The sequence below is a fragment of the Urocitellus parryii genome, chromosome 6, assembly GCF_045843805.1.
Source record: "Urocitellus parryii isolate mUroPar1 chromosome 6, mUroPar1.hap1, whole genome shotgun sequence".
NCBI classification, from domain to species: Eukaryota; Metazoa; Chordata; class Mammalia; order Rodentia; family Sciuridae; genus Urocitellus; species Urocitellus parryii.
Window position 1 is genome coordinate 159,916,084 of NC_135536.1, and position 17,440 is coordinate 159,933,523.

Here is a 17,440-nt window from a genome sequence, read left to right on the forward strand (position 1 = left end):
AAATCTTTAAAAACACACATATGAATGTACACACATATATAAATGTAACAAATCTCATTCACTTAGGTTATCTATTTATGATTCCACTTACATAGAGTATAAAAACTGTAATCTCTAGACAAATTAGGAGGATTTCAAGGAAAGAAAAAGTACAAACTAGCTTTCAGTGGGGAATATGCTGAGGGTAGAGAGAGAGAAAGTCAAAGAATCATATCAGGTCTCTTCTGCACGGAGACAGGTGCCTCACAGTAATGCTGGTCTGAACTGTGAGTTATTCACATTTCTAGGCTTTGGAAATACAAGGATGATGAAGATGTGTATCCTGCCCTCAAGGAGCCCATGTAAAAAATAGACGCATCAAAAAGAGAAATAATGAAAGCAGAAACAATACTGGCCTAGAGGCAGAACAATTAATTATCAGGGATGGCAAAGAGTTAGTATTTTATGATGGGGTTTGGAAAGATAATTACTAGATGAACAGGTACATAAGGGTCAAGGAGAGAACATTCTTCAGAAAAAAAATAGAGCAATTATGAAGAGTTCAGTATTGGGAGAAAACTGTGCTAAAACAAGTTTTTTAAAAAATGATGTGCTTCTGTTCAATTCTTTTCAACATGCTCCAGAGTAGGATAACTCTAAGGCAGATGAGTTTTACAAAGAGCTGAGAGAGTCTACGAATGGTTGAGAAATAAATCAAATCTATCATTAGAATATTTTTTTCAAAGATATGTCAAAAATGAGTACAGAAGAAAGCTGGAGAATTCAGATGGTAAGTGATTTTAAAATTATTAGGGAAAATCCATGTGTATCAACTGAAATATTGGGCAGATGGTACAAAGTTATCTACCACATGTCTACCACATACTTGTATCCATTTCCCCTACCAATTTCTATTTCTAAGTAAATGGTCTCAACAAGTGACTTTTCTTTCATGAGAGGAACAGCCAGTTAGAATGGACCAGGCACCTATAGGGTGTGTGGGATGGCTGAACCACCAGCAAGTATCAACTGATACACTGCAAGAATTCCTCAATGAATAACTAAAATAAGAGAAGGAACTACAACATTTCAATATTTGATTTGTCTTGAATGGAAAACAGGATTTACTCAAGTCAGAGGAATAGAAAAAAAAGTTGCTTAATATCAGGATAAGTTTGGGATAAAATATTTAGTAAACAAAACTTGGTCTTTAAGGCACTTATTCTTAAGGAAATTTTAAATGCATTTTAAATTAGCTTATTCACTCAATCCTTTATTATGTCTATTAAATCAGTGACTATCTTCATTAACCTTCCCTAGAGCAAGCTGAATCAAGTGACCCACATAATCCCAACCAGGATGTCAAATATTTCACTTTCCCATACCCAGTGCCTCTTCCTGTCTGGCAGACATTACTAATTGATAACAATACTCTTTTCTCTGAACCCAAATTACAGGCCTAAGAAACCAGATAGCTCTTCAAGCAGCCCTTCTTCTCTATTGGTATTGACACATGAGATGGTATGTATTAACCATCCCTGGTTGTGCATATTAACCATCCCTGGTACATATTAACCACCTATATTGGTATTAACATATGAGATGGTGCATATTAACCGTCCCCAAACATCCTGATCTATTAGGCATGAACTCCTAGCAGACTTCGTTAATTCAAGACTTTTATGAATTCATATAAAGGACTAGCCTTTAGCATAAATAATATATATATATATATATATATATATATATGTTACTATTTTACAAATGTATGCACTCTTTATAGTTAGTAAGATGCAAATGGCCTTTTTAAACATTACAGAATTCATGGTTGTCTTTCAATTCCATAGGAATAGAAGAAGTGTGAGCTGTGTCTTGACACTACAAAAAATTTTTTAAATCCTTTTCTTTATAAGTTTGGCTATCTATAATTCTATGTCATATTCAACATGTTTCATAGATGTTGATCTCATGAAAGTTTGACCCAGTGGTAACTACAGCACCCACAAGGTAGAAATCAGTCTCTTTTGTATATAACTGTAGAACAAAGAGAAACTTTAGTCTGTCAATATTGTTCTTCTTTTTATCAAAATTGAAGCTAATCAAAAGGCACATGGCTTTCAAATCAACAAATAAATCAAGGCATAAACTAAACCAAAATACTTCTTGTACACCTAAGGTGGCACAGCTGTAATATCTATCTGTTTATCCAAATGGAATACTTAGAGCATTTGCCTTTCCTATCCTACAGGAAAAATCTTACATTTTTTTCCCTAGAATTATAGAAGCAAGAGGTCATGGCATGCTCTGAAAAGTAAACCTTCTATTCAAATGTAAGGACCTCTCATCACTTTTGATTACACATTATTTGCAATTACTTTGCAGTAAAAACTTCATTTTGAAATATACTCCTTAGGCGCAATTAATTTTTGTGTTCTCTGCTTTGTAGAAAAGAGCAAACACATTGAGAACTCATAATATTACCTGATCTCCCAAAGGCAATGATAAAATATCTGTAGATGTGTATATCATCCATATGAAAGTCATGCCTTCACATGTCACAAGCATTCTCTTCACTAATTATCTATGAGTAAATTTTCACTCTACATAGTTGGTTTCTAAGGGAAACTTCTTAAAAATATTCCCTAAATCTGCAAAAAGGAAATTCCATCTGGAAACTAGACTGCATGTAGCTCTTACAGTATATCATTTTCTCCTAACAGGATTCCATCATAATTTAAGTGGAACCTATGATTTTTATTTGTTCATGGAGTTAAAAAAAAAAATACCACTAGTAAGAATGTTTAATAAAAGATGTAAATGAGCCTAATTAATCTAGTTCTAGTATTAAAAATAAATAAATAAAAACATATTTTTGCACAGCAAGTTTACTCAAGGAGAGCTACAGCTTGATTGTTTTTCATAAAATCTGCATTTATACCTTGAATGCACAAACAAAATGTAGAACAATTCAGGAAGAATCTTAAAGTTGTTGTTTTAAGCTACCAAATTTCTGGGTGGTCTGTCATGAAGCAATAGGAAAAAGTAATTTTATTCAACAGACATTCACTGATGGCCAGCTGGGCAGAAGCCCTGAACTGTATGCAATGGGCAGGTTTGAGAAACAACTAGCAATAAAAATACTCAATATTTCATTTCAGCATCAAATGGTCCTGTAAATTGTATAAACTGTGTATTGCTATCTTTGTGTTTAAAGAAAGCAACAGGTTAAGGGAAGAGTAACCTGTCAACAATAATCCAGCAAATACAAGTAGGTTAGGACTCATTCTAGGGACTTCTGCATCCTAGCTCAGGGCTCATTAATGGTATAGAGCTGTTTCTTGTCTTACTGGAGAGGAGAATGTAGTAAGGAAGAAATGTGTAACATACAACCCCAATGTTAGGCAGAACACAGTGAATATTTTTTAAAAAATACAAACAAACTTTATTGACACTCATAATATGGAGAATATATTTTTGGTAGGGGTAGATCATATTATTAAACCCCTTGAAATTAAATCAATATGGAAGGGATAACATTCTTTTAATACCAAGTCTTATACAAAAACACAACATGGAAAAAATTAAAGGAAAGCTATTTGTTGTGAAGAAAAATGGGACTTTCTTGTCTATCTTCTCCACATAGACCCACAAGTATCTATGTCAGTAGGATGATTTTCTCTGGGATATGCAGAGCTCATTTGAAAATTGTTCAATTAGTAGAAAAGATCCCCAATCATACACAAATTTCAGGGAGGCCATGGCAATTGGATGGAATAAAAAGTCTTTACAGTGTTATGTCAGTCAGAGTCAAGAAAGATAAACAGAAATTGCCAAAATTGTTTTAACAGAGAAATGTGTTTTGAAGGATTGAAATGGAAAAGGGGGAACCTTGAGGTAACAAAGGCAGTCAGAGCAGAAAGCAGCTACCATCAAAAAGCCTAGAGGAATAAAGGTAAGAGGCTTCAACCACTGCAACTTAGAAGCTTGGAGGAGGGTCCCTTGCAGAGTAGAAACCCAGACCTTTGAGGGGTGGCACTGTTCAACTGGTAATGGAGTCTCTGGAGCTTGGAAGAAATCCTCATGAAGCTGGAATCCAGGCCTCCGAGGAAGAAGTGCTGCCTTCTAAGGCTGATATTTATAAGGAAAAGCCACCATCCTTCTTCTAGTGTATGTAGGGGTGAGAGGGTGGATGCTGGGACCAATTGCCAGCGTTATAAGGGTATTGCTGGATGGGGCTGGCAAAAACAAGAAGCAAACAGAAAGGAGGAACACAAATCTGAAGGAGAGATATGCCATCTGCAATCCTGTCTCCTGCCCTACTACTGCCTCATTTTATACATACTCGCTAAAGTATTATACCCTACCAACTAAAATCAAACATCCACTTCGAGCAGCCAGTACACTGGAGAAGCAAAATTAGAAACAGTCCATCCAGTTAAGATGCAGTTCTGTACTCTCTAATGCTGACTCAGATGGGCAATTTTGCAAACTGAATTTTCCATCTGGGATGAGAGACTACTTTCTATAAAGGCATTTACAGCAAAGTATCCTTATAGCTTGAAAGTATGAGTTCCATTTCTAGAATAGTTTTCTTCCTATCATCAAGTCTACATTTACATGCACAATGACAAGTATGCCACACTGCCTCCTGACTGACGCTGTATCTTGTATATTGCTAATCCAAGATACCATCATAAGACACCATCTCTTTGTAAGATATTGCATGTCAGAAGTGTTAAAAGGCAAAAAAAAAAAAAAGTGCAACAGAGGTACAGTGCATCTTTATTACTGGATAGCCATAATCAATGATAGAGCCTTTGTCTTTTTCTTTGTATTTTTTTTTCTTTTTGATCTCAGCTGCACAACATATAGAATGAAAACCAGAATGTTAAATCAAAATTAAATGGAGTCAGGCATTGTTTGAGTAAAGGGAATATAAAATGCAAAGTGATTCATCCAGAAAGAGGTAATATATATTACCCTCTGCTATTTGCAAGGCTTTCAATAGCATCTCCTTCTGATTTCCAGAGAAACTTAGGAGACATTCTAAAACTCAGGAAACATTAATACAATGTTGGGAGACATTAAAATGATGTTCCCAAGAACAAATGACCAGTAAATTGTAGAATCATTCCCAGGAAGCAGTTGAATGAGTGATGTGGCTACCAGAGTGGTAGAACCAAGTACTCCAGAATGGCCAAGCCAGGAACTAGATAGTTAATCAAAGCTCAGAAACAGCCTGCTCTCTGGAGGAGTAAAACATCTCACACTATTAAGGACATGCACACTCTTAGGAAGATTAAAAATAAAATGCCTAAAGTGGTTAGGATTGATAACAGGAGTATTATTTTGTTCCAGTGTTTTGATTTACAGAAATAAGAAAAAAAAGATAAACTATTCAGAGAGAGAAGTGTCTGTTTGTTTCTCTTTTGGAGCTTAAATGAGACCTCCATGATCAATCTGCACAATAGTTTTGAGAAACAGTAAATGCACACATACGAAGGAAATTTTCTTAAAATTATTCTTCACATAATTTAATTTTTAAAATCAAGGTTATAAGTCAAATAACTCTCAGGTCAACAAAGGAAAAATAGTACTTAAGAATCTTTGATTTTATTTCCCTCATGTAATCAACGAGTATAGCTTTGTTTCATGAAATACATTTTTATGTTTTTTTTTCAGTTTAAAATATATCATGGACATCCTTCCATATTAATATTCAGAGGTATAACTTGTTCTTTTTTTAATATAAAACTCTCATTATGCATGCCCTATAACTTATGCAATATTTTTGTTAGTGATAGGAATTTAGATCTTTTCTAGCATTTTACCACTACCAACAAAGCAGCAATGTAGATCTTAAATATGAATATTTCTATTTCCAGAAGAAATATTTTCCAAAATGGAATAGCTGATTTGAAGGGGAAATGCTAATTTTAAATCTTAGAAGCTAGTGTTTGATTGCTTTCTAAAACAAGTGGTCCCAAATTCAAATTTTCATCTGTATTATAGAGAGTATAAGTTTTTTCATGCCTTCCCCAGAACTAGTTGTTATCAATCTTTTTTCTTCCGTTCTTTTTCTGGCCAGTCAAATTTGTGAAACACAAGGATGTATTTTGCTTTAATATCTGTTTTCCTGGTAATGAGAGCTTCTTTCAAATGTTTACTGGTCATTCCTATTGCCTCTTTTATGATTACCCTATTTATATATTTCATTCATTTTCATATGTTGTTTGTGTCCTTTTTCTGACAGTTATTTACATATTGGGATTTTAACCATCTATTTGCCAAGTATGTTGTAAGCCTTTCTCTTGTTTAACTACATGTTTTATTCAAATCTAATATCCATCCAAAATTTTCCTACCCACATGACTTCATAAGCATGATCCTCAGATTTATTCTAATAATTTTTAAAATATAGGTTATTAAACCCTGTGGAAATTATTCTGCTTTCCTCATGACTTTTATAGTTAGTCTAACATAATTCATTAAGTAATAATTCTTCCACTTGAGTCCAAATGCCAGGAGCTTTATCTCACATTAAATCCCCATGTACACATGGGTGCATTTATGAACTCAGTGAGGGGAGCTTTGTGATAAATTAGGGCCACTATATAAACTTAATTAAAGGAAGCTATGGAATTAAAAAGAGATTGTTTCCATGCTCTTGTAAATAGTTCTCAGCTATCATGGACTTGTTTTAGGAAGTACAAGAAAACCAAGACTCTGGATTGTTTAATTTTGAAATTACAAAATATATAATAGATGTTAAATAATAAAGCAATTAAAAGAAACAAACAAAGGCAAAAGGTATTTCCCAAATGAATATAATGGATCTCCATAACAGACATTGAATAGTTCAACTAGAAAATCAAGACCCTAGCCACATTTTTAAAGATTTATTTTTATTTTAATGTGGTGGGAAGCCATCATTGCAATTGAAAAAAGAATGTAGAACACAAGGAAAGGTTCTTTGAGAAAAAAAATTGTATCATTAGGTCTATTATTAGGCTGTGACAACTGGTTTGAACAAACAAGGATATATATATTGGGTCACATAACTTAAAGGTTTAAGATTTGCTGACTTCAGGGACTTGAACCAGGACTCACATGATATAATCTAGATCTAATCTCTCTTCGTATCTTGGTTTTTCTAGATCACTTTTAGCATCACTTATGGGTTCTAATAATGGTAGAATGGCTATAAGCAACCATAAATCTATATTCTCCCAGGTTTAATTTCAGCAGAAATAATTGTGATTTGTCTTTCCAGTACCTTCCTCAAGTTCATTACTCTTGAAACCGATGCTCATATGAATTTTCCCATCTTTGAATCAATCTTTGAAGCCAGAAGAGTAGAATCAACTTGTTTGCCTTACCTGCCATATGTCTGTTCCTAGATAAATCACTATAGCCAGTCATAATTCAAAAATTGTACCTTTATAACTAGAGATGGAAACCCATGAGAACCATTTAGACTAAATATAGGAAATTTGGTGTGCAACTACGTCCTATTGGAAGGAAGAAGGATGACTGCTGATAAACTAAAACACAAATATCTACCATAATTCTAGACTAATGTGTCTAAAGAATAGCCTAAGAGTCCTCACTGTCTCCAGAGAAACTGTCTCAAAAAAGATCAAGAAGTCACTAGGTCCCATGAATTCTGCAGACCCTCACTAACTTCATCACCTCGCTTCTTATATAGTTCTTAGAAACCTGGCAGGCAGCTGTAATTCTTTAGTCAGTTCAGAAAATCAAGATTGAAAGTTCCTGGATAATTATTACTTAATGATTAGGATGGAGAGCATTTAGCTTCATTAGAGAGATCAAGGAAATTTCTATAAAAGGATAGTGAAGGAAAAAAGGCTGCCATTAATATAGCAGGTGTTAAGAAGCTACTTTAGATGTTAAATATGCAGCACAGATCATCTTCTCTCTATGTTTCTTCACCTGGAGTAATTATATCCTTATTCCAAAGGAGCATCCCTATCCTAATACCCTAATGGGATAAATGGGAAGGGGACAGAAGATAGGAGAGATCTAGGCAGACAGAACTGCTAATACACAGAGAGAAGTGAAGGAGAAAGTACAGGTAAGAGAGATTTTGTTCTCTCTCTACAAATTTTCATCATTGAAAAAAAAATACTAGCAATACTTTTGAGATATTGTGTCTCAATAAATGTTTCTTTCTTGATTTCCTCAGACCTATGGGTTTCCTTCTGGTACTCTTTCAGCCCTCATTCTTCCAATCAAGTAGGCCTTCCTTGGAAGATTTAGGAGTCTTCCTGGTATATGCCTTATCACGTAAGGCAGGTAAGTGGGAAATACCTGATGAACTCTGAAGGAACTAAATAAATCTCACCAAGGTTAGATTCAGGTAGCATTCAGTAGGCCCCTATTAAATAAATTGAAAATCTTTTTTTAACCATGTATCACCTTTTTCTGTCCAGAAGAATTTTGTAAACTTTGAAAGCTTAATGCCATTTCTGATTGAGTGTTAAATTGGTTAATAAGAATATTGGTGCTTAATGGGTATGTTGCTCAGGGTGTATCTCGGTTCTAAGCTCATGTTTTATAATTGATGATGACTTTTGATTTATATTTCAGCAGCCTCATGAAAGTAAAGTTAACTCCCCTGGAGAATCCAAATGTCATTCTGAGTTTGCTCATAAAGATGAGACCATATAGTCTCATTATTATGGAGAACTTCCTATGAAGAAGGAAGAGCCCATTTTCTTTTTATGAGTTAGTTCTTATGTGATTTGTTTGAGTGCAGTAGCCATCCTTGATCTGCAAGGGAACAGTATTTGAAAATATGTGGATTCTTTATTATCTAAAATGTCTTTGGAAGTACTCAGAATGGTTTGAAGCCAAGCCCTACAAGGCAGAATTCAGCATTTATAGCCAAAGTTTTCTTTTACTAGTAGAAATAATTAGAAAAATGTAACTTGGAGAATGAGAGTTTAGCAAATGGAACTAAATAATGTCCACCACTTACTATGCAAGGGTTCCCTATGAATCACATGTGGCCTTAAGCACTTAGATTTTTTTTTAATGTAATGTGCAGAGAGAGCAGCCCTGTTAGTGTATACTCTATTATCTCTACTTTACAGAATAGAGGAAACTGTAGCTCACAGAGATGCAATAATTGGAACAAGACATAGGCTGTGAATCCCAGTGTAAACAACTTGAATGACCTGAATCATTGCAGGTCACTGGAACCCTCCTAGGGACCCAGATCTCATCAAGTTGCAACTAAAGAATGCCTGGGAATGACCAGATAATTCAGAGCATTGTCCATAAGGCAGGGAAAGAGCCCAAAGGGAGAGAAATCTAGTAACAAATTTTGCCATCAACATTAAAAAAGTGAAGTCTTATTCTAGCCATGGTCACCATGGAGATTACTGGAGTAACATTCATAAAAAACTGCATTTCATACAATTTCATGGGTCTGCTTATGGCAAATCCAGTGGCCTTATATTTCCTTTGGGGATATTTCAGTTACTTTCTATCTCTGGGGACCAATTATATGAAATCAACATGTTACAGTGTGAGATTATGCCTGATTGTACAAGTAGTTATCAATAAGAATAAGGAGGTGATGGTCAATTTGGTATGGTTGATTTGAACAACAAAAGGTTTGATATGAACAGGTTTGATGTGAAAAGGTTTCATACAGATATGAAAGATCTGGACTTTCATGTCTATCATTACAGTTTTAGCATCTCAAAATAGAAACATCTGAGATGCAAAAGAGCCAAGACAGGAAATCTAGATCAATTCCTAAATCCTCTGATAATATCAAAAGTAACAGAAAAATTAATTTCAGCACTAGAATTTCAGAGTATATACAGTAATTGTTTAAGACAACCATAATCACTTAAATTGGTTCTTGCATCCAACCCAAGAGGTGTTCAGAAGTCAGATGTTAAAAACAAGAAAGAAATGAATTGCATTCCCCTTTCAGAGCTTTAGTCTTTGTAAATGCTAGCCTGCTAGCCAAAGACCAGACAAAAATGAAGTGATTGAGGTCAATTGCCCACTGTAAAAAGAGAAAGCTGAAAATAAAAGTAGAAAACCTGTTGAGGTACCACCAAATCCCACTTCCCCCAGTTCAGTGGATCTCAGCTCTGGATACACATTAGACCCTCCCAGGAGACAGAACAAATCCCGATGCCTGAGTCACATCTATGAACAATTACAGCAGAATTTGTACAGGTAGGATTTAGACATCAGCATTTTTGTTAAGCTTCCCAGGAGATTCCAAAGGGCATCAGATGTTGAAAATCACTGTTTTAGGGAAAAGGGGGCAAAGAGAGTCCTTTGTCAGACCTTCTCCTGGGGTCTCTTTTGGGCTTCATAAAAGTTGGCTGACTTTGGCTATAAATAATCAGTAGCCAGTCAAATCAAAGAATTGATTCAGGTCAACACACACTTAACGTAACCTACCACATACGCAATTCATACCCCTGTCTTTAAGGAGTCTGTGTGCAATTGTAGGATGTGAATTACAATCACAAATTACTGATTCTGACTCATTGTAAGGAGGGCAGTCAAATGTGTCCCCAAATAGCAAATAGCAATGGGAATAGGAGGAAAGTCTCATTCATGATGGTTAGCAGAGAAGAGATGCAAGCTACTTTCATGGAAAGGATAACATCTGGAGAGAGATTCTCCCACAGACAGGAACTGTATGCACAAAAACCTGGTGGCTCACAAGCTAAGTATGTATTTTAGGAAGAGTGATGGGACAAGAAGTCAGACCATGCATAATATCTGAAGAGTAGGATCAGATAGTTCAAGGAGATTCTCTTATGTTTCCGACGCCCAAGTAGTTCTGCAAGGCCCAGTGTTTGCCTTTAGAATTCAAGTTGTCCCAGCAATTGCTGTCAGACACTACAATTATCATATAACACGTATAGTTCTCAAAAGTGGGTTAAAAGCCCACTTTTGTAGAGACATCCTGCTGCAAGGAACTTGATGAGGTCAACAGAGCGATCCCCTGGGCCTCTATGTCTCTATTAAGCTCATAAAATAGAAATTTCACACAGCAGAAAGCTCAATTTTATTTTACAGCTTTATGAAGGGAGCCAGTCGGACCAGTGAAAATGTCAATCAATTCCTGTCTTAAAAAATGAGCTGAAATGAGGGGTCAGCCAGCATCGAGAAGTTGTAATCCATGTAGGAAAACGGAGTACAGAGGTTATAAGAGAGAGAAAAGCTGGTAATGATAGTGAATTTGCTGTAAAAGCTTAAGTAATTAATTCTTCTTGGAAACATGCATCCAGTTTTAGAACTATAATTTCACAGGCTGCCCCTTTCGAAGATTTCAATAGGTAGGATAGCCATTTGCTCAAAGCAATATGATAATTCACAAGTAGAATTCATAAATGTAAAGGCTATCAGTATTTTGAATAAGGATTGCAGAATAGGTTTTTATAGTAAGTGTAGTAACCTGAGGGTATGTACATAAATCACACATGTGAAGGTCCCTGACGGTTTCATTTATCACTTGTTGAATGTTCTGGGCTGCTCAGATGCTAGAGACACTTTTCTCCCTGCCACTGATTACCTATATCCAATAAAACACTGACAACTCATTAATCAGCCTCCAAAATCACTAGATAAGCTGTCACTAAGTGGAATCTTCATTAAATTAGATGACAGAGAAGTGAGACCAATCTCCACAGTCACTGTCTATACCATGGCTGACAATGCCCATTAGAAAGGAATGCTTAGCGTTCTACCTTTACTCTGTTAAATGGATCCATTGGTGACTAGTGAAATATATGTTTACTCCAACAAGCCTGGCAACTCTGAAAATGCATAAGAAGAAATCCCCTAAACACAATAGATTTAATTCTTGTTGTCTTAAGTGTAATTCTTGTTGTTTGAAGTCAGGATGCCTGCAGTTAATCACCTTTCTGGCATTTGTGGTCGCTGCATGACCTTGAACCACCTGCTTAGCCATTCAGAGATTCCTATTCAATGAAAGTCATAGCACTTGCCACACAGATTCTTTCAGCTATTAAATGCATTTGTATGAATGAAGCACATAATCTAGTACTGAGGCAAAATGTAGAAGGTGAGTGTTACATAGGTATCTACCAGCAAAGTTATTAATCAGTTCCCCTTCTCAGTGAGGTCACAGTTCACAGGTTTTCTTTGCAAAAAGTGCTGGAAACACAGCCTGGAATGTTGGGCTGCTTCTCATAAAATTGGGAAAGGAATCCATAAAAATATTCAGAATAAATACACAGGTTTGCAAATGTGCATGTAATTGTGTGTATGTATATATAGAAAGATACATAATATACATAAACACACAATTATGTGTAATGGATAAAGTTAAACAGAGAGAGGATCTTCATACTGACCCATCAATTTTTACAACTTAGAAACATCTAGAAAAATTTTGTAGTCTGCAAATAATAGTTGTATAATAAGTTTGTCTGCGTGAGAATGAGTGGATGTTGAAGGAGAGGGAAATAGCATGTGTGAAGGAGACCACAGAGGAGAGGAGGATAGGGCAGTGTCGGGGCAGGATGTAAAGTAGAAAGAGATTCAGATAATGCAAAGAGGAAACTGTTGTACAATGCTTACAACCTACAGCTAAGAATACCTTTAAACCTGTTGACCTAATAATGCTCTATTCTTATTAAAGATACAGGTGAGCAAACATGATAAATTAAAACACACAGAAGTGATTCAAAGGTTTTAGCCATAACTGCATGTCAAATGGAAACGTATTTCGATTTCCTTGCTGAAAGCCCACAGCCTGTATTGTTAGTTGGCAAGGGACATACCTTCCTGACTTCTGCTTTCTCCCTAAACCTAATATTCATTCCAAATCAGAGTGATAATCTGGGTACATTAATAAAGCAGAGTGATAAAGCTGGAATTGTGCAGAAGACACAGGTCAGTGTTAGAAGTCAATGATCTCGAGTCTAATATTCAAACTCCAGAACAACTGTCACAACTGCAAATGGATCTCCCATGCTTGGGGCTTCAAGCCTCCCAGCCTATGAGATAACTAATTAGTGAGGCTGTTGTCTACCCTAGAGAAGGAAAATTTGAATTCTCCAGACTAGATGCTTGCAGGGTAGACTTTGATGAACCTATATTAAAACCGTGATTACAGATCCTGCAACCTAAACCATAGCCCTTTCTAGGACAGGAGGACATTTCCCTGGATTCTGCTTTTTATCACACAAAAGTAAGGGCAGCTTTCAGGTAAAACTCTGGAGAATGAGGTTAACTAAGGTCTTATCCCACCTCTGCCCCTGCCTATGTTAGTTATATAATCTCTGAGAGTCTCAGCTCTGTAGCTGTACATAGGAGAAATGGTATAGATCTATGAAGATTATTGTGAAGATTAGAAATAACACATAATGTGTGAGGTACAATCAGATATCCAAGAGATAGTGGCATCATTAAGTTAAAAGTTGATCTCAATTCTGTCAGTTACAACCATTTTCATCTCAATTGGACATAAACTGAACATGGCATAAACAATTTTTTTTTGATACTGGAGACTGAACTCAGGGGCACTCAACCACTGAGCCACATCCCCAGCCCTATTTTGTATTTTATTTAGAGCCAGGGTTTCACTGAATACCTCACCATTGCTGAGGCTAGCTTTGAACTCAAGATTCTCCTACTTCAGCCATCTTAGTCACTGGGATTACAGGTGTGCCCAGCTAATAAACAAAATTTTAAGAACAAATGAAAATAATTGAATGTTACAAATGGTAAATTAATTGTTTGTTTGTTTGTTTGTTTTAAATCTTACTTGAACAGAAGTTTGGAAGGATGAAGGATGGAGAGGCAGAGAAGTTAAAATAAGGATCCCAAGATTTAATGAGTACTGGAATCTTCAAGTTGCTTATAGTAAATCTTCAAGTTATCTTAAAGTAAAGGGAATATTGTAATTCATGTGCATACTTTCAGTCGTATTTTTTCCTTGCAGAAAAGGAACATATTAGAAAAATGCTAAATTATGCTCATCTGAGGAAAGTATCAGTTAAATATCATTTCATGGGTACTGTGTTCATGGTCTGACTTCTATGTGTACTATGGTCAAGTCACTGATGCATTCAGTCCTGGGAAGTTCTCTGCTATAGTTTAGACTTCAGGTCATCTTCATTATTTTGAGTGACAGAATTTTTAGTCAAAAATATGTAGGGAGAAAAATGGCTGTCTGATTTAGTATTGGAGATGCAAAGTGTTAAACATGGTTTTAAAAACTTAAGAAGACAACATTTTAATTATACTTTATTATACTTAGTTATCCAGGAGGTTCAGAATAGAAAATTTAAAGAAAGCAATGCTTTTCAATTCTATTGTCTCTTCTGTGGTCACGTTTTTTGCTTTTTTGGAAATTAAAACATTCTACCATCTTCTCTCAAGGTCTGGGCTCCAATTTTGGGAAAGGCAGATGGCAGAGCCGTGAATGCCATTGCTCAGAGTTATAAGAAGTAAAGGTAAAGTTTATTTTAAAAGAGGCAACATTATTATTGGTGCTTGATGCAATTTGGCCAACTACCATGTCTTGAATATTTAAAAGGAGACATAAGTGAATAGAGACTCTTTCACTTAGGATCCAGCATCATGATCTCATCATAGGATTTCAAAAAACATTTTTTTTCCCTTCTGCTATACTGGCAGGGCAGGAAGCAAACTTGGCTATCATTTTTCATTATTATTTACTTTTTATTGTCAGAAACTACCACTTAGGATCGTTCTGCTATCTTCTGGTTTACTACAGTTTGAGAAACATTTGTTAAAATTATGGCCAAAATAAGAGTGAGGGCCTGAGAATCTTTCCTATGAGTAAAGATGATGAACTCTATCAGAAGGACATAGGTGTAAAGATCAATTTCAAAGATATGTTCATATTCTTAAGTTACATGTGGAATGGGGGAAATTGCCCCCAAGATGAGCTCCAATACCTGAATAAAAATAGCTAAATATCTTACTACATAGGTGATGCATGATAGACAGGTAAGAGATGAACAGATAGCTACTCTCTAGTGGAGTCCCAAACAGACCTTAACAGATTTCCAAATGGTCAGACTCATTGCTCTTCAGGGTTTTGCTGGGCCACGCTGTCCTCAGCAATCTTCCATACTTCTGTGCAATGCCTAGTGTCCCTTCCTCATAGGGATGAATCCCTTTTTTCTTTCTCTGCAGCACTGGTTTATCAGACAACTGGTGGGCCTTCAGGATTGCCTTAATGGATCAGCCAAGCTCAGAGCTGCAAGTTTGTTTTTGGGTGATGGTAGTGACAGACAAACCACAGTGTCCCCTTGTTCAGTCTAAGGGGTGAGTTGAAAGATTCGACTGTCAGACCAGCGTGAGGTCTCATTTTTCTTTCCTGCCATGTAGGTTGCCCATTGCTGCAGCCAACATTTGATTGTGATTAATTTGTCAGGGACGGCCATACAATGGAAATGGAGAAATGGATTGCCAATTACAGCTAGTCTTTTCTCAGACTGCTTGGCAAATGAGTGCCTTTCTGCAGGTCTGACAGCCCCAAGAATGCTGGATTTGGCCTCCAAGGGAAGGAAGCCATTCTCACGTGTATTTTAAATATGAAGAGAGGGCTGAAGGTGACTCTTTTTTTTTCATTTACCAACCTTCAGGAGGTTTGCTGACGTGTGTCCTGGCCTTCCTGGCAAGCTCCACAGGGGAAAGCCACTCTGAGGTTTGCTTTTTATCTTGTTTGGTTAAAATGCTTTGTACATCTGATATAAGTCTTAACAGTATGAATGAAAGGTGTGAAAGAGTTCCCTCCATTTTCACACTGAACCAGCCCAAAGGGAAGTGTACTTCTGACTCCTTCTGCAATGCTCAGAACATGCTAGTCACGGGGAAATGGAAAAGACACATAAATGTGCCATCTTTCCCCACCCCTCACTTCCAAAAGACAATATGTAATTTCACACTGATAGCTATTGCAAAATAAATTGCCATCCTTATCCCTTCCGAGGAAATGTGACCTTTTTAAAAAAAATTTTAACATCTCCCAAGAATAGATTCATAAACAAAGAAATGTCTGGCTGTCAAGCCCTGTATGTCTCATAATCAGATTTGTTTCAGATGTAAGTGAGATGGACATAAGAACATTTTGCACTGGAAGAAAATCGTTAACAAACTGACATCTGCAGGTATAATTCTAAGAAATCTCGACGCACCTCTGAAAACATCTGAGCTACAACTGTCAAAGGGCTCCACTATTCATTTATTCTCATATGACATAACTAGCTCATTTGTAGGTGTGGGTGTGGGTGATAGAGGTCTTCTTTTTTACAGTAGGAAAAAAAAAACCTCATTGTCACTACCTTGTAAAGCAAAGATGAAAAAAATGAACATAATTATTTAATAGCATGAGGGTTAAAAATGAAAATCTTAATATCCTAAACTTTGCCTACAGAATGTTATATGTTTGAGAGGTAAAAATATGTTTACCATATTCTCTCACACTCATGGTCAAAGATATACATAATAGGTAATGCATTTTTAGTATATAAATACGTTTGTATAAAACATACAATATATCTGGCATACATGCCCATAAATAATAAGCAAGAATGGAAATGTATTACTTTGGATTTAATGGGTATAAAGAAATAAAAATACAGGTATTATTGAGGAAAGAAATTAATGGTAATTAATTTAATTAGATACCTAGAATTATGTATAACCTTATTATATGTATGTGTGTATTCATATGTGAATATGTATTTATACACATACAATCAAATGTACTATATAATACACATTGCATATAATGTATGTGTATATTTATGTTTATATACATGTGTGATATACACATATATGTATATATATACATATATAAATAGTTTAACATGTATGTATATTTGTGTATTTAAAATGTGATTAGGTCACAAGAAGAAAACTTAGGGGAATTTAAAAAATAATCTTGAGGGACTGAGGCTGTGGCTCAGTGGTAGAGTGCTTGTACAGCACACATGAGGTGCTGGGTTTGATCCTCAGCACCACTTAAAAATTAAATAAAGGTATTATGTCCACCTACAACTAAAAATATATGTTAAAAAAAATCTTGAAAAGGGAAGTTGGAAAAAAATAATTTGGAAATCAGGGAGAAAGGACTAAACATTTTGTGATGTTAATGGAGGATTGTATATGAACATTTTTTTTAACGCACAAGATACACAATAGTCACCTCACCTCTTAAGAGAGATACTGGCAGTTTTAGTTGGGAAGAGATTTTTTATAATTTTTATAACATTTTATAATATTTTACTGTTTTTAAAATGTACTAACTTTAATTATTAAAAGTGGCTCTTATTTGTTTTTTCTTATATTTTTATTTATTTTTATTTTAAAATGTTTTTATTAGTGTAACTATACATACTAGTGGGATTCATTTGGACATAATCACACATGCATAAGATAAAATTTGCTCCAGTTT

General features: G+C 35.5%; 1 protein-coding gene across 1 annotated transcript in view; it reads right to left on the reverse strand.

Annotated features, from left to right (window-relative positions):
- The window catches only part of Macrod2 (mono-ADP ribosylhydrolase 2), a 1,937,146-nt gene that overhangs the window by 535,851 nt on the left and 1,383,855 nt on the right, over window positions 1-17,440 (reverse strand). The window lies entirely within an intron of this gene.